Source organism: Oryzias latipes, chromosome 17, assembly GCF_053564925.1.
Source record: "Oryzias latipes strain Hd-rR chromosome 17, Olatipes_Hd-rR_3.1".
Classification (NCBI taxonomy): Eukaryota; Metazoa; Chordata; class Actinopteri; order Beloniformes; family Adrianichthyidae; genus Oryzias; species Oryzias latipes.
The window spans coordinates 33,031,887-33,058,484 of NC_136253.1; the positions used below are offsets into that span (position 1 = coordinate 33,031,887).

Here is a 26,598-nt window from a genome sequence, read left to right on the forward strand (position 1 = left end):
TGGCCTGGAAGGATAAACAGCTGTCCAGGCAAAAGGTGCAGCCTGACTGAAACCATTCTGAGCGTCAGTGATGTGCAGGAATTTAAAAATCTTAAATGGACAATAAACGTTTTGACTGATATTCTTCTAAAGCAGCAGGGATGGTAGAAAATAAAAATGTAACAACAAAAAAGCCCTTAATTTACTAAAATTGAAAATCTGTGTTATGTTTTCAATAAAGAATTATAATGATTAAAATATTGAGTGTTGGCACTTGCCACTACCAAAAACCAAATGGGATGCCCAGTTTTTCTAAACATCAGAAAACGGACATGTTGTCAAAAAAATTTAAACAAAAAGATGATAATTCTATTCCAAATAGATTCCAAAGAAATCTAATATAAACCTGACAAACTGTTACAGTCAATGAAAATTAGAAAAAAAAATATTCACCATCCTAATCCCAGTCATGATTTAATTTAGGAAAGGTTATAGAATATTCACCTTAGCTGTTATTACTAAGCCATTGTTCATTCTGTTTTTCCTTTGATCTATAGTGGTGGACAAAATTGTTGGTACCCCTCGGTTAAAGAAAGTCCACAATGCTCACTGAAATAACTTGAAACGTTCAAAAGTAACAATAAATTAAAATTTATTGAAAATTAAATTATCAAAATCAGCCATTACTTTTGAGTTGTTGGTTAACAGAATTATTTAAAAAAACAAACTAATGAAATAGGGCTGGACAAAAATGATGCTACGTCCATAAAAGACTGAGAACTAATTGCCCAGGGGGTCATGATGAACTCAGGTATGTCCTTTAATTGACATCACAGCTGTTTTCAAACCCATAATCAGTCAGTCTGCCTATTTAAAGGGAGACAAATAGTGAAAAGGTGTGTACCACACTGAACATGGACAACAGAAAGCGAAGGAGAGAATTGTCCCAGGACATTAGAAACAAAATTATAGACAAACATTGTAAAGGCAAAGGCTATAAAACCATCTCTAAGCAGCTTGAAGTTCCTGTGACAACAGTGGCACATATTATTCAGAAGTTGAAGACCCACGGGACAGTAGCCAACCTCCCTGGACGTGGCTGGAAGAGGAAAATTGAAGACAAATGGAGGAGATGGATAGTTGGAACTGTATCCAAAGAGCCCAGAACAACCTCCAGAGACATTAAAGGTGAACTCCTAGATCAAGGTACATCAGTGTCAGATCGCACCATTCATCGTTGTTTGAGCCAGAGTGGACTTCATGGGAGACGACCAAAGAGGACGCCACTGTTGAAAGGAAATCATAAAAAAGCCAGACTGAAATTTGCAAAAATGCATGTTGACAAGCCACAAAGCTTCTGGGAAAATGATAAGACCAAACTGGAGCTTTTTGCTAAGGCACATCAGCTCTATGTTCGTAGACTCAAAGATGAAGCATCCAACCAAAAGAACACTGTCCCTACTGTGAAACATGGAGGAGGCTCAGTTCTATTTTGGGGCTGCTTTGCTGGATCTGGCACAGGGTGTCTTGAAGTTGTGCAAGGTACGGTAAAACAGAACATCTGTGGAAGGAGCTGAAACAGGCTGTTTGGAGAAGACACCCGTCAAACCTGAGACAACTGGAGCAGTTTGCTCATGTGGAGTGGGCCAAAATACCTGTGGACAGGTGCAGAAGGCTCATTGACAAATACAGAAACCGTTTAATTGCAGTGATTGCCTCAAAAGGTTGTGCAACAAAATGAAACTGTTTGGCCACCTTTTATAGGCAGTTATTTAAAAAAAAAAAAAAAAAAGTGGTCCCTTTGGAACGATCAAAACTAAAATCATAGTTTGATTTAATCTTGGTTTCAATTTATTTTAGGGAGTAAATGACCTAAATTGAAAGAAAAAATATCTAATATCTAAAATATCTTTCCTGAAGACGTTTTTTTTTTAAATTTCACAATATTAGTAGATGTACCATTAAAGACAGTCCCACCTGTGGACAGGTGCAGATGGCTCATTGACAAATACAGAAACAGTTTAATTGCAGTGATTGCCTCAAAAGTTTATGCAACAAAATATTAAGTTATGGGTGCCATCATTTTTGTCCAGCCCTATTTCATTAGTTTTTTTTTTTTAAATGATTCTGTTAATCAACAACTCAAAAGTAATGGCTTATTTTGATTATTAAATTTTCAACACATTTTAATTTATTGTTACTTTTAAATGTATTAAGTCTTTTCAGTGAGCATTGTGGCATTTTCTTTCTTCAACTGAGGGGTACCAACAAATTTGTCCACCACTGCATATGTTAAAAAAACTTTGATGCTGCAGGGAACCAAGTAAAATGGTTTTGACCAGCAGGGGGCGTTGTTCTACCAATAATACAGAGATGTCGCTTATTCTGCAGAACTTGAATAAAAGCCGTAGATCTTTATTTATTGGTTTAAAAAAAGTTTTATCCTATATACCATAGAACATTGAAGTTTTGTGTGATAAAACAAATACATACATCTTACCTCTATTTTATCTATTTGTTTTTCTAAGTGCGGCCAATAATAATAAAGGGACGCAGACAGAGGAGTGCATTTTAACTGCACTCAGTTTGTTTGTTTTTTCACATCTTTCATTTGTTCAGCCCCTTCTGTGTTAAGCAACAAACTGAACCGAACTTCCGCTGGAAGGAGCCAAACTGTGCGGTTCTGACGTCAGTCGGCGGCTCCGCGGCCGTGCGCAGATCAGCTGTGCCGCAAGAAGACGCATCGACGGCGGCGGCGCCGGAGAGTGCGACGCAACTCCGCCGGCAGCGGCAGGTCTTCGTGGACATGACCACGCGGCGCGCGCCATAAGGTAGAAACGCACCGAACTAGTGTCGTGTTTTCCCCCCCACCGTGGCGGACAGTTTTGAATGTGACATTGAACGGCTGCGGGGAGTCCACGCGCCGTGCGCGGTGGTCTCCCCGCAGCCTGTCAACAACGACAACAGATGCTGCAAAAAAATCTCGCGGATGTTATCAAATTGTGGATGTCGGATCTGTAATAGATTATTTTACCTTAATTTTGGAAATTCGGAATAAAAATAAAAAAAGTCATGAATTTATTTATGCGTAAAAATGCCTCTTTTTTAGGAAAACATCTGTTCTGCTTCCTTGTTTTTCTTCAAATAATTTGGCACGTCTTGCAGCTACTAAGATGTAATTTACTTTTTTCCCGTCAAATATTTCAAAATCTGTGTTTAGTGTTGTCAATCACTGTTAATAAAGTCAAGTATGTTTGGAGCCAGACCACTGTTTTAAAAGCTTCTCTGTTGAAACAATTGCCCGAGGCTTGTTGTGGAAACAGGCTTCAGCAGATCAGATAAAGTCCTAATGGATGACAGCAATGAAGCTCTGAATTTGTCATGTTTAAGTCATTCCTGGTGGTGCTGTCCAGGTCTGAAGTCCTGCTCCAGCCACAGCAGAGTTTAAATCCACATCCTTGCAAAGAAGTCGTTTCTGTTTGGGGTGTTTTGTAACCTTGGCTGACTAAGTTAAACTGCCATCTGTGTTGTGGTGTGCCCCCGGTGCAGAATCACAGAAGGCTGTTGTGTGCACACCATGGTATAAATCAGATAAAGCAGTGGAGAATGAGCTGGGTGGCCTGAGTCTGTGAGCATGCGCAACCTTCTCGCAGAGGGCAGGGCCGGATGGGTCAGTGGGGCTCCGAGCGCTGACCATCTGGCCCTTGGGGGGCTGGTTTCCTCAGTGGCTGCCTTTGTTCCTGACTAACAATTGGGACTTAATCTGGGAGGAGATAAGTGACACGAGTCCTGCGCCCGAACAGGTCTCTGTGTAGCCTTGAAGTCTCTCCCCTGCATTGCTCTGTGGATGTCAGGTTTGCTGCAGGCCTGATCTTCTGAGTATATTTTCATCTCTGTAAAGCAAACTTAGAGTTTGTCCTGGTGGATGGAGAAATAAACAGATCTTTTTTTTACTTAGGAAAATGTCTTATGTGGTTACATAACCAATTAGGCATTTTAAATTTGCACTCCGATCCTCTTTGGATCTATTTTCAAGTTGTTCCCAGTGGTCTTTTAATTATTAATGTGCAAATTTTAGCCAAATAAAAAAAACAAAAAAAAAGTAGTTTTCTAAGACATAGTTTCTGCAGAGCGGCAGGAGTTCATTAGAAATGTACAAATGTCGGTATGGAGCAACCGCGCCCCTCTTCTCGTCAACCGTCGTCTCGGTTTACACTAGCTTACAACCCTTGATACTCCCATTCTAACATTACTGTTGCCACAGAAATGGCGAGCTCGGACGAGGAAAACCAAGACTTGTCTGAGAGTGGATGCATCGAAAAGGATCTTTTTCAAACTGCGTTTTTTTCCGTCTGCTCTCGATTCACAGCGATTTGAATGAAGAAATACTCAGAAATGTAATTTTAAGCTTTATGTTCTTTATGTAAGTCCTCCATCATTAGAAAAAATACAACAAAACAAGTTAAAACACAATTTTCATTGGAGCGAATCTTTAATTGTGGATTATTTTCCATTAAAATTCAAAATATTGAAAATAAAACCCTGATTTTTTTTGTTAAAGCAGGCTTACAGGTTTGTCAGCTGATGACGATAATCTCCTGTCTCCACTTTGAGGTTTTTTTTTGGCCTAATGTCTCATTCCTTGTTGTTTTATTGTATTAAAAAACCTGCTGTGAAGCCAAGAGGCTTTCAGAAAATGCAATATTACATTTCTATCCCCCCAAAAAGCTGGTCCGTAGATAACTATGTCACATCTATTTGTGCAGGAGGCACTTGTCACCAGGGTAACAGATTGATTTATTTTTCCTCATTATTCTCTCACCACAATTTAAAACACATCAGGGCTTTGCTTTTGCTGCTATTGTGTCATTTTTGTTCTCAGGGTGCTGTGTCTGTTACTGAGTCATTTTCTGTCAAAACAAAAAAACAAAAAACATAGAGAGAAACAGATATCCTGATACGGCAAAGCAGATTGTGAGAGATGATTTGTATTTGGGCGAGCTGTCATAACAAACCAATTGATTACCAATCCATTCGGTGAAACAGGGTTCAGTTTATTATGGGTCTTCAAGCAACTCCAATACAAATCATTTCTAGATATTGATCTGCGAAGAAAACACCCACGCAGGTGATTCATGACATCTGGATCACAAAAAAACACACAACAGGGACCATTCAGCCGAGCAGACAGATGCTTCTGCCAATACTTTCGGAGCCACCTCCGTGGTTGTGGCCTTTTCTGAGGCCGCCTGCAGCTGACACAAAGGTCAAAACCCCAAGAAGAGAGATCAGGGCTTTTGTTTACGCACTTTTCCTATCGCAGTGTGACAGAACCGAGCAAACGGGTGGTCTTAAAAGAGGGCCATTCATTAAATTGCTGATGCAGGAAGCGGGCCGCCTTTTCTTAGGCTTTTGGCCTGCTTGTTGTTGTTGTTGTTTTTGTTGACACGACTCAGGCAGAAGAATAAAAAAAAGAAAATGTCCCAAATGTCACCATTTGTTTTAATATATTAATCTGTACATGAGCTGTCATAACACATTACATTGGTTATATCTCCAAAAATATTGCTTTTAACCTTAATAAAACTCTTGTTAATTGTATATTCTTGCTTTTAAAGAGTGATTGAGTTTTCAATTAGCTGGATATTAATTAGTTTCCAATAACTTAAGGATTCATTTCTTTTTATTTATTTTTTAGTTGTTCATTTTTCTCAGTAAACTCTTGTTTTAATTAATGAAGGATGCACCGACCAAAGAGCACTTTTGAAATTTGTTGTTCCAGAGACAACGACAAATGAAGTTTCTATCAATTTTAATGGCTCTATTAGGAATGTCACAATTCTCCTTGAAAGTGTTGAACACGTATGGTGCTAAATGTAAGAAGGATTTATCATTTACTTCTTTATTACACTACTTTAGGATAAGTATGAGCTAAATGAAACATTTTTCTTCTGTGTTACTTGCTATAAAAACGATTTTTCTGATTTTTTAGCTTTTTTATTTTGCAATCCACAAATCACATCTTGAAACATAAAAAAGGACATGAACCGAATCATGACGAAAGTATATCGCTGCATCCCTGCTACCTATCAAAACACAGCGATTAGATAAAATATAATAAAATGAACTTAATTATCTAGTTCAAGATGTCAATATTTTAATAATTTCATGTATTTTCTGTCCCAAAAAAAAGTCCAGTCCTTTAGTTTGGAATGAGATTTTTCTGCACTAAACAATGAAATCACTGCATACGGTAGTTTAAATTACAAGTTTTTAACAGAGTTATAATTCAGATCACACTAAAACCAAGACAAATATAACTATAAAGCAATAAATGCCACCTGACATATTAATAAAACTGAAGTTTTATCAGCTGGGTTTGACTTATTCGATTGATTTCTTTATAAGAAAGTTTGACCCATGTGTAAAAATTGTTTGCTTAGGGTCTATTTGTCCTTACTCTGAATTCTTCACCAGTGTGTTGATTTCGATAGACTTCACTGTTTTAACAGGAAATTAAATATTAACAAAACAGCATTTAGGTCAAGGTTTGCTTTTAACTGGAAATTGCAGTCTTTTAAATTAAACTTGACTCATAAAATGCCACATCTTTTTTGTAATTGCACTGATTAAAAAGACGTTTTTCTTTTTTTTTTTTTTTAATCTTCTATGAGAGACTGGACTTGTGTGTGTGCAAAAAGTGACATAATTAACTCATTATTTTTGTACGTGGGTGGGGGAAAAAACTAAATAGTTTGAAGTTGGTCTGAATAACCAATTCTCCGAGAGAAAAGAGCGTCTCAGCTCTGATGTGCAGAGTGAATGGTTTCCACGTGGACGCTTGTAAATGATTTTGATATCGTAGTTAAACGTGCCAAGAACACTCTGTTCTCTAGAAACGCCTGGGCAGAAATGAATTAGAGGCTCGCTGACTGTAAATCTGTCAGAGTTACTTTGCAGCCGTTGTCTGAATAGTTTACTTTATGTGTACCTGCAATCGTTCGCATATGAAGTGAATACCCTTCCTGTGTTGTGTGACATCATTCCCGTGGAAAAACAAAGAGCCATCTTCAGTCTCTGGTGATCTTCTGAAACCTGTGTTCAGACGTGTAAAAGAGAAGGAGGCGAAAGTAGAGATAAAGTCTGCAGAGGAGTCGAGGTGCCGAAAGCATCAAGGAGACCAGGAGAGCGGGTCAAGTCCCACTCTGATCCTCTTTTGATCTATTTTCAAAGTGGTCTTTTCATTAGGATTATGCTCGATTCAGCACCAAAAAAATCAAAATCAACAAACTGTTGTTGTTTCTAGGACACGGTTTCTGCAGAGTTCACTGTTCATTGAACTGCCTGACTGTTGTCCCAGAGTAAGCCTGCCCTCATTTCCCATCATCAATTTGTTTGCACACTCTCCAGCTAGCTTACAAGCCCAACCAAACATTAGCGGTGCTATAAAAATGGTGAGCAATATAACAGCCGCACAGTTTTGATCCAGATTTCCAGCTCAGATGAGGAAAACCATGATGTGCATGAATCTATTTGTCTGCAGGGGGATCCATCGGAATGGAGCTGAGCTGGGGGTTAGTGGCCCCGCCGGCGGTAGCACCTACGTCACTGCGACAAGCTTCTTTCTACGGTATCATTTTCATCTGCCCCTGATTCACAACAATTTGAATGAAGAAATACTCAGAAAAGGGACTATACGCCTAATCTTCTTCAAATGTGTCCATCATGTAAAAAATGCCATCAGAACATCTTAAAAATACCAAAAAACACAATTTTCATTGGAGTGAGCCTTTGAAGGAGTTGGGGGAGTGTTGAGGAGATGAAGCAGGCAGCTGGGTGTATAGAAGACAAACTGGATTAATGGAAACAGAAAAGCTTTAGCGTTATTTAGGCAGCGGTCCAGATATGCTGCTAGGATCAGCAAATGGACCTTGAAGTGCACTGAGGGGGGCAGCATGGACTTAAATGTGAACCAAACTGTAAGTACTGTATGATGTTTTATGACACGCGGGACAATTGGATCATTAAAACCAATCTGACAAAGGCCTTTGCCCTTCCCCCATGTGAAAGAAGATGTCAAAGGTCTGTGACCTCTTCCATTTACGTGCATTGATCCCTTTGGTGGGGGAGGGCCTTCCTCCTCAAAGCCCTCCATTTTCAGCTGTTACTGTATGTCTCAATTTTAGAAGCAGGAAGTGGGGGGGGGGTCCCATTTTGATTTAATTTAAACAATTTGTCAAAACATTTATTAAATGTGATCAACAAACTTCAAATTAAAAGTCTTTCACAGTTGGAAGCTTTATCCTTAGAAGACATTAATGCAATTATTCAACGCTTTTTATTTTGTTCTGACCCATTTAATACTTTTTGACGATTATTGTGTGTTGGTTAAAAAAATCCTCACACCTCTGTGTTTGTGGTCCTCCTCAGAGTTGGTTCTTTAGTAGGAAAAAGTTTGTTTCTTTAAACCTCAGAAACTGGAATGTGACGAATACATACAGCCGCAAAAGGTTAGGAAGGAGTACAGCCAAAAGCCTGAACATCCTGCTCTTTGTTGCAGGGGAGGTTTGAAACGTTTGTGTCTGTGTGTGTGTGTGTGTTTGTGTGTGTGCACTTATGCATGAGTGGAACACGACCCCGGTAGATGACACTTCCTGGTGTTCTGTTATCTGTGATTCTGACGTGCAGGGCAGGTTCTTATCTGTCACCACTGGATCACTCGGTTCGCCAAACTTAAGGCCATCCATCTCTGTAACAATGAAAGGTATTTCTTTTTATCCGCTTGCATTAGGTGCATTAAAGGACTTAATGCAAAAGTAAAGTAATTGTGGGAGGGGGGAACTGATGCAGAGAACTTCCCATCTTAACTGAGGCACATTCACCTAAACACAAGTGTAGATTGCATTAATTTTGTATTGATACTCTGACTGAGTTGGTCCCATAACACCTCTATATTACTCACATACTGAGATTGCCTTTCATTATAGACGGACTATGAAGAAAATGGTCTTTTTGGTGTTTTTAACATGTTCTTGTGGCATTTTTCTGATGATGGAGGACATATTTAAAGAAAATTAAACTGAAATTTGCATTCCTGAGTATTTTCCTTATTTAAATCGTTGGAAATCTGGGGCAGACGAGAAATATCGATTGAAAAAGATCATATTTACGAAGTCATAAATACTCGTGGTTGGGCCACAAGCTCCCTGCTCCAATCTATCAGCAACAAGAAAGGGGAAGGGGGCGGGGTTACTCCGTGCCAGAAGTCATTTTATTTATGTAGCCCAATATTACAACACAATAAATACTGTGATGTTCAAACTGCAGTTTCACCTTTGGTTAATAATGGCACCTTTGAATGTTTTTCTCTCATATCTGAGCCAGATCAGAGAAAATTCTCTTTCTTGTGAAGCTTTTGCTGCAACACAAACTTTTTCAAACAGCATTTTTTCATCTGCTCCTGATTTCTCATGATTTGTATGAAAAAATACTCAGAAATGCCCTTTTAAGCTCAATTTTCTTTGTATATGTCGTCCATCATCAGAAAGGTTCCACAAAAACATCTTAAAAAAAAAACACAATTTTCATCATAGTGGGTCTTTAACAAACTCCCAACCTTCATTTGGTTCAGTTTGTGGTCACTTACGGCTCTTTAAGGCAGTCTTTTTCAACCAGTGTGCCATGGGAAATTGCCCTCATTAACTGATCTAAAAACATTTTCCATCTCCAGGATATCAGCTCTGTGTTCATCCAAACAGGCCCTGATAAAACACTGAGTAGTTAGGAATATGAAAGATCGTAAAATACTTTTTTCTTTGTGTTTATTTGATCAAATTAAAGACATTTTGTTAAGAATGACGGTACCGCGATTTAGCCGCAGCGTCAGCTGTTTTCTGAAAAGTCCCGCCCCTTTAACTGCTTCCACCGATCATTCTTGGAGGCTTAAACACAAGTCATCAGTCTGACCAATCAGAAGTGGTTAAAGTCTTTACTTCCTTGTTCCGATTTAGCTCATACTGTAAAGTCTCTCAGTTCCAACAAAAATACCAGCTAAAGCTCGTCTTTAGCGGTGTAGCTTTCCACAGAATCCGGTGTGAGACCGTGGAACAAGCGAACAAAACAATGAAGCTCAGAGATGCTGTCTGTTTGCATTCGGTGGCTGTTTGCACTACAACTCCCATGATGCACTGGGTTAAAGTGACAGCGTCTCAGCGCACAATGAGTCTGCCTTTGATGTCTTGAAACCACAACGAACACACATCATACAGTTTTTAAATCTTCTAATTTAACTTTTATTACATCTTTTAGAAAAAATAGCTGCAGCTTCCAGCTTTTTCTGCCACAATTATCACAAAAATGCACGTGAGATTGCAGAGGGACTGTAGATAAATACAGACTATCAGTTTCTCCTTTTTTTTTTTTTTTTTTTGGATGCTGGTGTGCCATGGGATTTTTGTCAAGGTTAAAGTGTGCCATGGCTCAAAAAAGGCTGAAAAACACTGCTTTAGGGAGAGAACCTGGACTTAGACGACTGAATCGAACCAAAATGTAGAGAAGTCATCAGGAGGTTACAGATTGTAAAGCTTCGCTTTATCAGTATTTATGATTAGAGCACTTATGTCATGAAGACAGCAACATTTTCATTTATTTATTTATTTACAAATCAATTAATGAATATCAATCCATTTATTTATCAGTAATAAAATAGTGGGACGGGGAGTAAAATCAATTAAACAGTCAATTGATATAACTTGTCTACTGACTAGCACTATTTACAAGTCCATTTTCTTCCCATGTGGCTGTTTTCCTCGTGATTTGGTTCGTTTTGACAAATACCTCCACCCAACAAGTAGCTGTTATGGATCTCTTTAAAGAGTGCAGTGTGAAACCAAACCAAACCACATAAAAGTGCGAAAACCTTTTGCATTCCTGGTCTAACTGACTCCGCCAGACTTTCTTGATCTAAAAGTCCTTCAGTCCTTCATACTTGTAGTCGTATAACCTGAAGTGCTACTACGGCGTCCTTGCAAGCCTTCCCTGGGTTTTTAGAAAAAAAAAAGGTTTTAATTGAATCTTATAGGCGAAGAATGTCTGCCTCCAGAAACAATGCTGGTTTCACAAGGGAGGAGGCTGATAGCTGTAGGCTCTGCCTCCAATTTTGGTGTTTGAAACTCTTCGAATCACAGGAAAGCCTGCAGGCTTAGAGCAAAGTGCTCTCGTGGGATAATGTGTAACTGAGATCTTGCAGGTGTGACTTTGGTCAATAAAAGCTTTATGCAAAAAGAGAAGGCTAGAGTTGGAAATGAATTAATGTGTATTAATTTGATTACAACTCAAGAAACTGTGTTTTTCCTCTCACTGCAGACATTTGGATGAACAGAACCCCAAATTCCTGACCATCAGGGACAGCCTGATAATCTGGACTTGCGGTTGATCAGTCTTTTTTAATAACAAATGTTTGCTTTTTTCTGCATTATTCAGAGACATCAAGTTCCTAATTCTGGCAGTAAAAAAAAAAGAGGTGGTCCTGGAAAAGTGTTATGTAAGTTTACTGACAGATCCCGCTAAAGCAAAACTGATGTTTCTCGTAACAGCACTGAATGCCAAAATCATGTCGTCGTGGCTTTAAGGTTTGCGCCGCACTCCCGTCGGCGGATAAAAGTTGAAGTAACTCCCTGACAACAATGACTGGAATTTATCTGGCTGTGCACCTAAATCTTCGGTCGTGAAGCAGTCAAAGTCAAAGGTCAGCGTGTAGAGCAAGGCCATACACGTGTTTGTGGAGGAGCCCCAGCCTGTCAAGTTGAAGGAAGGAAGAACTTCTTAAATCCCTTTAAACTGAAATGACTTCACAGCTGCACCCTGGCATGAAGTGTGGACTCGTGTCTGCTGGGTTCCTCCTCTTCTGATCAACTTTTGCAGTTTTTGTAGCCTCTATTTCACCGGTACGAGTGCATGAAGAGCAAAGTGTGCGTGCAGCCCCACAGAGAGCACTTAATGGTAATATATCCTCATTTTTGCTGTTGAGACCTGGAAAGCATCCAGCCGAGAATCCCCTCTTGCACAGCTCTGCAATGGAACAGTGCGTTCTCACAGGGTGTACCTCTGTGTTCCCCTCGCTGCTCACAGATGCCAACTCTAGCGGAGCCGTACCCACGGCCAGAATTTTCTTTTAAAAGAGTACAGTGTGTGCTGTCGCAGCCTGGATTGCACTGTAATCGTGTGCTCTTGGGGAAAGTCAGTGACTGTTAAGTCAAGTTTCATTGATGTGGCTCTCATTTCTTCAGTTTTGACTCGCTGATGATCACCTCCTTCAAGGTTCATTACCCTGTTGCCAGTTTTTTCCTCCAGAAGGGCTAAAATGTCATTTAAAACTTTCAGAAATGGTTTGTTTTTGATGGCATACCAATGGGGAGGATAAATATCATCACTAAATAAACGTCTTAAGAAAAACTGAACAAATTCAGTATTCTTGAATAAGCCTGGCCTTATGGGATTGTGCATAGTTGTAACATTCTAAAACAATTATTAACCCTTGTGCTATCTTAGATGACCCCACCCTTGCATTGACGTGTTCTCACTACCATGACAAAGGTGGATAAAGGTGGAAAGATTTCATGTAATCCATGGACACCAGTGAAGATCACAAATCATTGAAGAAAAAAGGTTCAGCGCACTGTCTAGTGGGTCTAGATGACCCAACTCCCAATGTTAAAGTGCCTAGGATAGCACAACGGTTAAAACTACTGTAACACAATATTTCTTTGAGTGACAAGTTTGCGATACTGGTGAGTTGTTGTTTTTTTTTCAATATCAAAGCTGTTGTACATTTTCCAAAGCGAATTCTTGGGATTCGCTTTGGAAAAACCAATCGACTACTTCTCAGACTGCCCCCAAGTGGCAAACACCAGCTATAAAAAAAAGCAGAATGGAACATATGGAGAGTCATTTATTGCCAAATGTTTAGGCCTTGTCTTTCAGAGTTTGGTCTGTAATGTTCATCAAATCTACTTTTAACTGTAAAAGACTTTAAAAAAGGAATCCAGGAAATCACATTGTGTGATTTTTAAATAATTTATTTGAAAATTGGTGTAGAATATAAGCAATCATTTCCTACAAACGAACAAGAATTCTGTCCTCACAGACTTCTGTAAAAAGCTCTTCTATCCGCCACTGGTTACCTGTATTATTGTCACCTTTTTGAACTGGGTATCCATATAAGACACCTGTCCTCACCCTTAAACTGCAACCTCTCTACCATCACCAAAGAGCTGTGTAAGGACAGCAGAGACAAGACTGTAGACCTGACTAAGACGGTGATGAACCAAGCAGCTTGATGAGAAGAGATCAACTGTTGAAGCACCTAGAAAATTTAAGAAATACTAGATCCCTGATCACTCCATGCAAGATCTCACCTGGTCTTAAGAAGGATGAGGAAACAGTCCAGAAGTACACAGAGAAATTGGTCATAGACCCGAAGAGAGCTGGGTCCACAGTAACAGCGGTTACTATAGTAACACGCAAAGTTGTCATGAATTCAAATCCTGCAGAGCTCCAAAGTTCCCACTGCTTAAGTCAGCAGATGTCTAGACCCGTCTAAACTTCTCCAGAGATCATCTGATCCAAAAGAGGATTGGGAGAACGTTGTGTGATCAGTGGAGACCAAAATTGAACTTTTTGGTATAAACATCACTCACCCCTGAATGTTGTGGTGCATCTCAAGAACATCACACCCATTGTGAAGCATTGGGGTAGAAACATAGTGGTTTGGATGGGGCTTCTTCTCTGCAAAGGGGACAGAAGGACACATCCATATTAAGGAAAAGATGAATAAATGGAAAGATTTTGGGAAAAAAGTTTCTTCCATCAGTGAGAGCATGAAGGATGTAACGTGGCTGGTTCTTCTATCATGACATTGACCAAACACATCGTCTGGGCAACAAAAGAGGGGCTACATAAGAAGCATTTCAAGGTTTTGGAATGGTCCAGCCAGTCTTTGGACCCCAACCCAATAGAGAATCTGTGGAGTGAATTAAACGTCTATGTTTCCCAGTAACAGCCCCAAAACGTCCCTGCTCTTGAGAAGATCTTCATGGAGGAATGGACCAAAATAGCAACTACAGTGCAAATCCTGCTGAAGGCATATAGGAAACATTTGACCTCTGACATTAATAACCAGGGTTACATTACAAGGTATTGAGGTGAACGTTTTTCAAAGATGAGGTGTATCCGTGAACTTGAACATTACAGGCTCGTCTTTAAGTGGGGCGACTTCCAGAATCTGTAACTGATAAACACTTTGTTTTGCCCCATTGTTTGCAGAAGATGCATCACCAGGGCATTCAAGAAATTAATCAGGCTAAAAACCATTCACATTTCTTCCTGTGAGATGGTGGTCAATTCATGTTACATCTGCAAGTCAATGTAACATGCATGTTCATTGACTCTGCGAAGAAGCCTGTGAGTTTGGGAAAACATTTCTGAAGTATTCAGAGGGAAGTTCTGAGCTCCACACAACTTAGGACTTAAACTGCAGCTCTGTTATCAAAAGTGAGCCAGGTACAACCTGTGCTTTTCCAGCATTAGTCATAATTTATGCCTTACATACTTGGAAACATGTTTTTGTGGGTAACTCTGCAACCATGTGATGCAGGTCTGTGTATTTAGTATTGATATAAAACAGTCAAAACAACAGCTGGAAACCCTCCTCCTTACAGTGTAATGTCCCACATCACCCCGGCTGAGTCCCTGCCCTCACACACTCCCACTCATACACCCATCTGAATTCAACACAAGGTCAGTGTTTGTTAATGCTGCCAGGATTGTGGGGGAGAGAACTGGCTGCAGAGGAAGGCTGTCGCATCTTGTCCAAGGCTACGGTGACCAAGACCCAGCCCTGTGCTGTGAGGACTCAATGTTCTTCTGTGGCAAGGGAGGTCATTCTCCTGCTCTTGCAGCCTCCATTACTCTCTTGGTGTGCACCTTCACAGCACAACTACACGACCACAGCTGCAAACGGCGAGCAAAAAGTGATTTGGGTTCTTTTTTTTTTTTTTTAATGTCAGTAACTTTTTCGAAAAATGAGGTTTGAACAGATGGAAGCCTAGAAGCACAACAAAGATCTGACGCTGGAGACTGGAATGCAGGCAGAAGCAGAGCAAAGAAGGCGTTGTATTTAACAGAACTCATAGATAAAAGCAGTTGAAGAACAGTTTTATATAAATGCGCCAGGCTCCCTGACTACAGTACCCATGATGCACCAACCAACCATCATGAGTTCTGGCTTTGTAGTTACCAAAGTTAAACATTTGGACAAAGCACAGAAAATCAATTGAATATCAACCAGAATTCATACTTAAGGCGGATTATCTTTTAAATGTGTGGTTGTGGTGCAGTGGCAGGGCGATAGACCTCTGATCAGAAGATTGCAGGTTCGATTCCTGCCTTTCCCGCCCATGAGTCCAAGTGAACCCCACCTTGCCCCTGGTGGAAGGTTGGCGACAGTGTTCAGCAGCGGAGCCGCCGTCCGTGTGTGAATGGGTTTGTGACTGTAAAGCGCTTCGGGCCTTCGAGGAAGGTAGAAAGCACATTACAAGTATACGCCATTTATACTGCATTTAATTGCCCCTTAAAAGACAGCAAGGGTCTCTACTACTACATTTGCTGCATTGAGATGATCCTATGTGCTTTGGGGTGACCTTTATTTTGAAAGGAAGTCTTGATAACCTCTGTCAAAAGTTTGAACTATTTCATATTGTGAAAAAAAGGCTATTTTCTATTTATGTCTATGTTTTATTTATGCCCAAAAAACAATAGTTCATTCATGTTTATCATAATATGAACAATAACATAACTTCAAATATTTTTTAGTTTTCTAAAGAGTGACATAGAGTGTGGCTCCGGGTTGTTGACCATGAGAAATTGACCCCAATGGCTCTTTAAGTGTTGACGGCTACATTCTCCTGCTCTCGGACGGTTAACACCAAATACATTTTTGTTACGGCAGTCAAAGTTTGATTCAGATGGAATCCAATGAATTTAAAGACCTCAGAAAAGGTGTTTGGCTCCGTTTAACTGGCATTGATCGGAACATGATGCCGAGGAGTGATTTCAATGGTTTTTGAAATTACACCGCCTGTAAAGGTTTGATGTAGGCTCCATCATATCTTTTTCATTTCCTTTTTCTGTATCATTACTGCTAGAAAATACAAATATGCCAAAAGGTTATATTCCTCATCCATGCTGCTTTCTGTTGATAAATGAATGCATAACGATTTTTAGTGTGTGAAGGGTATTACTGTGGAGCCTGCCCGTCAGTGAACTATCCCGTCTCTGGGACGGATTCGTCGAGGATGAAGCTTTGAATAGGTTTTCTGTCACGTTCCTGTGGGGTCAAGTCCCCAACAAAGGACGACTCTGCTTCCATTGTCCCTTTAAGACAAAAAGATTCCCACTGATGCCGTGACTGTTGCTGCTGTAAGAAGGACTGATGGGATTTAAGCGTGGGTCCCGTCACCGAGGGCAACCTGGTGTTTAAAAACCTGGAGGGTGGTGGGGTAACGGAGGGGGGTGCGGCAGAGGAGCAAGGGGAGGTAACGGGGGGCTGGGTGCTGCTGACGCAGCAGAGCCGCCCGGGGTCAGGAAGACGGGGCATGATGGATACGGCCGATCACCCAGTGAGGAAGTTTAGAGGGAAAGAGGAGGAGGCTCCTGCGTTGGGACATTAAGAAGCCTCTTTGTCACGCTGTCACTCAAATGAATTCAAGGTGGCGGAGCCTTTTTCAGAGAGGAACAGAAAGGAGAGGTTTCATTGTTTGAAGTGGATCTCTCTCTGGACGCTGATGAAGACAACAGGCCTCTTTCTCAGGTCCTCAGCGGGAGCACTCAGCACTCCTGTTTGGCAAAAAGAAAAACATCTTTAAGCCTAAATCAATTAGATCTTGATGGTCTGAACAATTATTATTATTTACATTTTTATATGGTTTCTCAAATTTGTGTTCAATTTTATGAGCAAACCTCTTTTTATTAGGTCAAAAATACATATATTATAGGGGGAAAAAAATCATTATTTAACTAAAAAAAAGAACAAATACCCTTTTCATGAAATAGCCTGATATGCTTTTGTGATAAAAACACTTTATTTTTTCCTTTTTTTAATCAGTTTCATGTAAGAAAAGACTTAAGCAAAAACCATAAAGTTGTCATTGTTTCCCTTTAATTCTGTTGACAACCATTTCACAAACACATTTAAGGTCTTCTGCTCCCCATTCCTCTAAATTTAACATCTGAAGCAATAAAATATAATATTGTAATAAAATATTTCAGAATTATTGTGCAAGGATGAGCAAACAAAAGCAGGAGGAACTCTGCCTTTACCTCAATTTTTCAGTTAATCAAAGAGTCAAAACAAACTTATGTTGGAATCATTAGCAAAAATGTCTTCCCCTGTAATGTGCCTGAGGTTAATTCTGTTATTTATTTTACTGTAGTAAAACATGAAAGAGGAAATCTGTGCAATTCTTGACAGCTTTTAACTTTTTAACCCAAACTAATCTTTGCCTCGGCTGTATTTTTAATTTTCCAACTCAAATTCAGTTTCAGACGTAGGTCCTTTGGCTGCTTTAGCATCCTCAGCTCCTCCAACTCTAACCTGTCGCAGTTTCGTCATCTGATAGGAGCATGTTTTGATAGCGTTGACCCCTTCCTGCACGATCCCGGCCTCTCCTTTTACACCCCATAACAGATAGGGCTGTCTCAACAGCAATTTATGACCGGGACAAGGCCTGGTCAACCATCATCAAAGATCTACTCCCAGAGGAGCCCTTGGTTGTGGATTTCTTATTAAAGTTGGACTGTAAGTCATGTTGACTAAATGGCTGGTTATTGTTCACTGTCTGGAGTTTTTCTGTATAGGATCAGGGTCTTATGGTCTAACTTGGGTGAACTGGCGTTCAACCCAAAAGAGTTGTAAAATGCAGATTAGGTTCACCGACAGGCCTTCCGTTTTATAACACATCCATGAACGCCATTGTAAACTGTCACTTGTTCTTCACTTTTATTCAGGGTTTTTTCAGAGATATGGTTGGCTTGGAATGTCTTTTTTGTTTTCTATTTTGGGATAAAAAGTAGGAAATATTTTGGGAGTTTGGTATAGTTTCTGAGTGGTTTGTGGTATCTTGTAGGAAAAAAAAGGCACACATCTTTGCCAGGCTTTTATTTTGAAACGTCTTAATTTTCAAGCTAGTAAAAGACATAAAATAACTGAATTTTGAATCAAAATCTTTAGCATTTTTTCCCTTTGTGTGTTTCTGGTATTCAAGGGAATGCTCTGTTTTGTATAGTTTTATGGAAAATAAAATTTTATTGATATATTACTTTTCTTTCAATTATATAGATAAAAATTAATTCTTTTATTGTGAAAGTCTCAATGATTTATCATAGAAAAAAATTTAAAAGTCTTGTCCGATTTCCAGATCAACTCATTTTAATGTTGTTTTTTTGTTTAATGTATGCAGTAAGACTTTTAAAGGAATCAGCCACAAATTCTAATTGGCCATTTCAAGTATGGAAACACGTAACAGATCAATATCAAACCATCTATGCCAGTCCTCAAGCAAATTCTATTGAATTCTATGCATTTATGATCCTTTTTGATTGCAGGTTTACCTTACAATTACCGGTACGAAGCCCATTGAGACGAGTGTTGTAGTGAGTTTGAATTAAATATTAGGATTTAAGTGGAGTATTTAGCAGCCATTTCCACACAGTTGCATCTTTATTCTACAAATATTTTTATTATTAATTAATCAGGTTAAACAAAGTTTAGACATACAAATATTGATCTCCAAAACAATTATTCACAGTGTGACAAAATATATATTAATTTAGGCGACAGAGTAAATACTCTCCTCACTGCTGTTGAGACTGTCTAAAGTCCAAAATTGTTAAACCAAGTCCTCAAAAAAAAAATACATTCAATTAAAGCAACGAGTGGCGATATCCGCCTTTGCCACCCGCCCGTCTATCACTTCCTTTTTACCCGCCCTGACTGACACCCTGGTCAGATTTTTAAGTAATTCATGGGAAAATTATTTTTTCAAAATGGCAGCCTTTCTGTTGGTTTTATCTCCATATCCATTTTCTTTTTTGGTCACCTACGGATGAGGTCTATGTAATTTTCAGAAGAATTAAAAAAGACTAAAAAAAGTTATTTTTTGATTTGCATCTTTTTTGTTAACCACGTTCACATTTCTCACCTGTTCATATCGTATGCTATGTCGTCTCATTCAGCTTGAGCCAACGATTCATGTATTCAATTTTGTAAATACACCGATAGAATATATGCCAGCAATAGGGGAATACCACTTTTTGCAAGCTCGCCACGCTAGCGCCGTTCAAAATCTTTGACGTCGAATGCCAACATTTTCCCTTCAAACATGAGCATCCCTTAATGATGCTCAAGGAATCAGGAGGTAATAGATCAAAATCTCTATGAGGACTTTGAATTTTCAGCTGGTGGCAAAGGTGATTTTTATTTTATTTTATTCAAGATGGCAGCCTCTTACCGTGGTCAAAGTCAGCTAAACTTTGGTTGCGGTCGTAGTCTTCGCCTGATGGCGAGTTTGTAAAATGTAGTCAGTTTTCGATTTTTTTTTTAACTTTTAAAAGTGAAAATCGTTAGGTTTCACACTTTGCCAGAAGCCGTAGATCTTGTGGCCATCCCATAATAATATCGAAGCTTCCTTTGGATGTCTCTGACACGCATGTTTTGTTTTCGTTAGTTGATTTTTTTAAATATATTTTTTTTGAGCCCCATAAGAGATTTTTCTTTTGACTGTTTCACCCGCTGTGATGTCATCAAACTCACTATGCTCAAAATTCATTGCGCGTGCAATTTATTTTGTATACGGAGGGGGCAAATCTTTCACTCAAAGAAAGAAGAATTGCAAAAAAAGTCTGCTCCTTGTCGTTGAAGAATGCTGTGGGACATAAATATTTAGGTAAATTCCTTGTGGTGCCGTACATTTAGTGACATTAATGTTGTTAATCTGCTATCGGCAGATGAAGGGTTTTTGTTAATGAACTGTTTGGTAGAATTTCCCCATGACGGGATGTTTGTCTGCGGCTCCGATTCAGTTTAAGGTTAAATACTTTGCCCTTAAACTCATCCCGTGCGTGTCAGTGCGAGGCAAGGTCAGCGCTCCAATCAGCCCAGCGCCAACACAAAGCCTCCTCGGATGAATCAGCTCTATGGTTCTGCTGCTCCCCGCTGCCCTTTCACCCCCCAACCCCTGATTCTGAAATAAGTTTTATAACTGGACAGTAAACCACCAGTGGTTTAATGATGATGACTTCTTCATCTGCCCAAATGCTCCTTTTGTCCACCCCTCCTCAGGCCAAAATAGGGCCCTGCCCCCGTCCCCTCTGGTCACATCGGGCTTTAACCTTGTTTCACCCCACTTTATAGCGTCCCGGATAATCCCCCCCGGAGTGGCCGTGCACCCACGTGCACACGGCACTCACACAAACCCTATTATCTCCGCTCCGGCTCCTTTTCCACGTCTTTCTCCCCGTCGCTGCCGACTGCAGCAATGGCATTCAGCTGGAATGTTTGCCTTTGTTTGTTTGGCTCTCTGCAAAGCCATGAATGACCTCAGCTCATCTGCTATCCTCACCAGCAGCGATTTGCACTTCAGGGCTCAGCAGGTAGTCTGGAGGATCAGGAGGAGCAGGCTTTGGGGGAAACTTGTGGGGCTTTAATAAGGAAATAAGAGCTGCTACCCGGACAGTAAACGGAAGTGCGAGGACTCACACCCTCGGCGTCAGATCATCCCCGCCGAAAAGGAACCCCTGTTACGGGAATTTTCACATGCTGGATGTATTGTTTTTTGACAGCTTTGAGCTTCTTCCTCCTGTCTCACCTGTCCGCCTATTGTTTTTTTCTTACTTTTACTTGCGTCATACTGTCAAGCCTCTGCAGAAGTTCAGCTGCTCCAAGCAACCGTCATGTGTTTGGCAGCTGCTGAGTCAGCTAAGGCAAAGCCCCGGAGCTCCTCTGTGAATGCAGAAGAGGGAAAAAAAACTCCTCCCCCCCTACCCCCCTTCCCCAATTTAAGATCTCCCAGAAGACACTGCAGGTCACATGGCTTCCTCAGGTGGCACTGGCAGAGACACTTCCCCTTTGTCCCCTTTAGAGCTCAATTGAAGTGAAGGATGAGCTCAGGGGCGGGCAAGTTTTCAATCCACAATCCAGTCTTTTGAGGCAGAAAAAAAAGGGGGTTTACTGATTATCTCAATTTAAAACAGGCTATTTAGGCCAAAGTCAGGGGTTTGGAGATGAATCATTCACAGCTCCCCCCCACCACCACCAGTTGAACTTGTAGCGTTCGGTTAGATTGCTTTAAAAAAAAATCACTTTTGAGACAGAAAAGTGTGTTGGGATCTGCTGTTTTTTTGACAGATAAACCCCCTCGAACTCAGGCAAGAGCCCCAGTATTTAGAAAAACGCGAGATATGGAGAAAAATGAGTCTGTGAAAGCTGTGGAGAGACTAATAAAGGCCCTGATTGGTTCCTGTGTGGCTTTACAGCGGTCCTCACACCGAGCGTGCCACTGTATAACCATTGGAGAGGAGGTGAGAAGAGCTGTGCACAACGTGATTAAAACAACTGTAGACTGTGCTTGTGGTAATGAACTGAAATGTCCGTCACAAAGTTCACAATTAAAACATGATTTTTTTTTTAACCCTATATGACTACAGGAAATCAGTTATAGGAGCGTTTCTGAAACATTTAGTTTTTCATGGAACGTTATGTGGAGAACTTGTGTGCAGCTTTCTGGTAGACGTTGTCTGCAGTCACACATCAGTTACGCATGGTGTTCAGTCATCCAGTGGATGGGGAACAATAATACGGCATCAGGCAGGGGCGCCGGACCGCAGCAGGCCATTCACTGCGATTCCGAATTCTTGACGGCACACACAGACTGGACAATCAGCTCGCTGGTGACGTCTTACCGTGAGGGACTAACTGCAGAGCTGCAGCGAGAATTGCCATGCCGCGACGAGGGATTATCCTTGGATCAACTCATCGCCCTTCCCATCAAACTTGATAACTTGCTAAGGACCGGGCGGCCACGCAACCTAGTCTCAGCGAACACCATGCTCGTCTCAACTCAATGCCCCTAAGGCTCCACTGCCGTCCTGCTTGGCTGATAGGGTATACGTCCCTCTGTCCCATTGGAAACTGGTGTTCCACCTTGTGAAATGACCAGGTATGGTCATTACACACCTTAATTTCATTTGCAATCACTCATAGTATCCATAAGCACTGTACTGAGCCTTACTCAGAGCGAAGTATTGTTTGTGCCTCTCTGCCTTCCTTACCGAGCGTTATAACTGGACCTGATCTTCTGTCTCCTGACCCTGTTTTGTCTTTGACTCTATTTGCCTGCCGCCTGCCTCGACTCTTGTCTGGATCCTGACTATTCTCGTCGTTTCTCTGAAGCTCTCATGTTCATTATTGATCCCTGCCTGCCAGACCCTGATTTAGCTTAGTGGACTCTTAGCTAAGCTAATAAACCGGCCGCAATTGGATCCAGCCTTCTGCCTGTTTTGTGACAGACGTGAGTTGACTCAGAATTACTGTTTACCTGACAAATTCTTTCCAGCATTTCCTAGCTTTAATTAGTTTTACAGGTAAACAAACTCGGAGTCGTTCAAAAAGGGTAGACGCGACACTGTTAATCTGCATGGTCATAACAGCAAAGTGTTAAAGCATTATAGTAAAATAATGGAATAACCTTAGCAAAATGTAGTCAATTAAAGTGTAAAACAAGTATACTTAGTTTATTTGTAAAACTAAGACAGTATACTTGTAGTTTACTTTTTATACTATGTAACTATTTATATAAAACTATAAATTGTTATGGAAAGCATTGATTTCCTTTGCGGAAGAATAACTCAGACCAACAATAAGACTTTTTTTGTTAAGTATAAGAATGAGTTTAGCAAGTATACTATAGAACATGTCCTTGTAATTTAGAAACTATACTAATTGAATACTTCTGCAGAACATATGGACAGAATATAAAAAGTAAACCTTAAGTACACTGCCTCACTTTTACTATAGACTAATCATACTCGTCGTACACTTAAGTAGATTAAGTAGGGATTAATACAAATCCTTTCCAAGCTCCAAGATTTAAAAAAAACTGTGTTTTTATTTTTTTTGTTATTTTAAGTTATTTTTTTAAGTATTTTTTTAGAAATTAAGGTGTAGTTCTTTTATTGTGTTTTTATGGCTCAATGAGCTCTTAATTGTGTGTAAACCGTCCTCTGCAACACATGTTCAAGTGGCTTATTCCAATGAAAAGTTTATCTAACGCATGTAAATTAAAGTTTTAGGTCTCTGCATTCAAAACTTGCGCATTCCCATTTTGCTACGCAAGTTTTTACGACTTTGCACAGCCATTGTTTGTTAAACCAGGTCAAACTTGTGCCAACTGTTTGAAAATCGAACATGAAGGAGAAACTAATAATTGTGGTTTGTGTCCGGTTGTGTCCAAGTCTTCATATGTCGGAATAGAGCTGTGAAAGAAAAAGCCTGGAACAAGTTTTGCACCGCTTCTGCGTTTCGCACCAAACCTCTTCCAATGGAGGTGGGAAAAGAAGAAGAAGAAGCCCCTCCCTGCTAGTACAATGTGAACACTATGGACTAAATGCGTGTTCAAGAATGCACGTCCGTCTTTTTTGTACAAGCCCTGTTTGTTTGTTTTCTGATAATTTAGACAACAAATCCACAACAAACCTGAAACTGTCCAAAAGAAAAAATCAATTTCAAATAGTGAAAAAAATTCACAAAAATTAAGATCAAACTGTTTTTATGTTACATACATAAGAAAAAACATGTAGACAAAATAATAAAGTATAAATACCCCCTAAAAAGCAAAGACAAGGTCAAAACTATCTGGAAAATATCAAAATTTAGGGGAACCTCCACTTAACTGCATTAAATAAAAGGATTTTTTCCAAGGGTGTTTTACAGTAATGTGTCATTACTGGCGTGTTTTGTTTTAAGCCAAAAAAGTCAGCGGTTAAAACTTTTTTTTTTACTTTCACGTTAGATTTGAATGACGTTAAATTTATAATGGGTGGGGGTTGGTAAACTCATGGATGAATTTTCTTGTATATTTAGAGTTTTATGAAGAGACATCTGGGTTTTAGTAGGCTTCATTTCCATGCAGTGCTGCATCTTCATTTCCTCGATAAGGTACCATCACCAATCACTAATGACCTGTAATCGCCCACGTCTGCCAGCGCCTGTTGATTTGTGGAGCATTTTAGTTTATTTATTTATTTATTTTTTGGAGCAGATGAGCCTCTGGTATTTATAGCGGGAGTTAAAAAAGCCTGGTGTGGGGTCAATCCTGGGTAAGGCTTCCAAGACAAAATGCTCGAGCTGACCCGACATTCCTGTCCCCACTTTGCTGGAGATGGATTCTCCTTTACTAAATTGGCCCCCAATAAAATGTTTGGGTGTGGCAGCTTGAAATGTGTGTGAGAGCAAAAGTCCCCCCCCCACCTCCCCTTTCAAACCCCTCCTCTGGTTCGCCTCTAAAATGAAAACTTCCACGAGTCGGGGTGCCCGGCCCGCGGAGGATGTCCTGACGTGCTGGGGGTCACGCGTGGAAGGGCTCGGAGATGCGGGCCCTCGTCTTTGTTCCCCCCTCCTCAGCTCCACAGGCCCCCTAGAGCATCTGTCACCGCAGGGGGTCAGCGGGCCGAGATGAATGAGCCCCCAATGGATTCCCTCCCTCCTCGGCAAATGGCACAGGAGAGGGGAGTGCGTGAGGCTTCTAGGGGGAGGGGTCAGTGTGGATTGTGTTTGTTTGCATGTGAGGGAGGCAGAGACCCACGCAGGAGGGCTTCATGCTGGACTGAGGGGATAGAGTGGGATTCCCAGTCATTCCGGTGGAGGATCATGACCAAGCTGGCTGCAGGACAGCAATGAACCCCCTCCCCACATGCTTTGGATAAACTCCTTCCAGCCCGGATTTATCATGGAATAGATTGGAGACGCTGCGCTTTTTCTGGGGGGGGAATTATCGCTGTGGATTTGGCCTTTAAGGATTGGTCAGCTGGTCGAGGAGTCATGGGAGGTAAAAAGAGGAAGCCGGTCAAAGTGTCTGCTGCCGTGTGTCACATGTGGCTCTGATGCAGCATTAATGATATGGGCTTTTAGCACCTCATTTAGAGAACATGGAGAGATGTTTGTCTTTTTTTTTTTGGCCTTAATTCCTCATCCCCATCCCCCTTTCCCTGCTGCCTAATGGCCAGTGTCTTTTCTAATGTAAAGAGGGCGTTGAGCTATTTCTTGCATGTTAACTGTTGCCATTAGGCTTAAGCATTTTAGCATAACAATGAAGTGAAAATGACTAATATGTTTATTTATTCAATTTAGTGCTTTTTGTAAACCAAAACAAATAAGTAAACAATTCTTTGAGCAAAAATTAAAAATGTTAGAAATGGGGAAGAAATCTGATTTATTAAGCCTTTTTCAGGTCTTAAGTGAAGCATTTTAAAGCGAGTGGAGCAGAAATAGGAATGTTTTTAATGCATTTACTCCTGACAACAAAAAAATAAGAGCATACTATGGGTAAAAAAAAAGAAGCGTGTAGAAAACTATGATCCTTATTTATAATTTGATGAGTTGATGTTTTTATGCCGACATTCATTAGTTCTTCTCTACAATTTGTGTCATTTAGGAGGTATTTTAATTCAAAACTATAATGTGTTTAAATCAAATATTCTTGGTCTTCATCTTCCTTTTTTTAATAATTAAGTGACACCTTCTATTGCATCAACTATTGACAGCAATACTTTATGTGATGCAATCTACCTTTTTATTGTTTACATTTATTTTCCTTACAACAAAAAGATAAATAAAATAAGGATTGGATATGTGCTAAGGTGCTAGTATTCGCTTTCTGGTTTTCCAGGCGATTTTTGCCACAGTATATTTTTACTCTTACCTTATTGAATACAAATCCATATTTCTGTTTAATCAATACTTTGATTTGAGATCATTTTGTCTCCGAAATTAGAGCAGCAAATTAAAGCTTCCCTCCAATCTCATCAGAGGAAAATCAGGACTTCATTAGGCACCTCTGGCTTGCAGCGGCGTCCAGATTTATGGCCCCTGCATGTTCATCCTCGCAGCCATCTGTGTCTCCTTTGCAGTCCTTCACAACCAGATAAGCATCAAAATATTTTAAGACTCTGCTTTTTGGCGAATTGGGACGATGAGACGGGATGCTTTTGTGGAAAAAGCTTGACCTTTTTTGTTTTTTTTTCTCTGTGAGTCAGTCGCTCTGAAGGGAAAGCAGCTCCTGTGGGACACATTGATGTTTTTAACGCTTTACTTTGTCCGTTTGGCTAATCATTCACCAAACGAGCTCCAGTGTGGTCAGCAAATGCAAGTTGAACCGGCTTGTGTACACTGGCTATGCGGAGGACTTGGACCCCGGAGCGGCCACCTTCCTGCAGAAAAGCAGCTCGGTCAGAGGTGGCGACTGGCTCGATTGTGACTGTCAATGTTCGGAGGGGAACTTTGCTTCAGCT

General features: G+C 40.4%; 1 protein-coding gene across 9 annotated transcripts in view; it reads left to right on the plus strand.

Moving 5' to 3' along the window:
• The first annotated feature begins 2,589 nt into the window (after positions 1–2,589).
• Positions 2,590–26,598, plus strand: part of greb1l (GREB1 like retinoic acid receptor coactivator) — a 55,142-nt gene continuing 31,133 nt past the window's right edge. For 4 of the 9 annotated variants that reach the window (XM_011487018.4, XM_078934238.1, XM_078934239.1 and 1 more), the window contains exon 1: positions 2,590–2,810. The gene's annotated coding sequence lies outside the window, so the exon portion shown is untranslated. Of the gene's footprint in view, positions 2,811–24,853; positions 25,137–26,598 lie in introns of those variants that run through there. The other 5 variants (XM_011487020.4, XM_078934241.1, XM_078934237.1 and 2 more) reach the window with 4 other exon arrangements.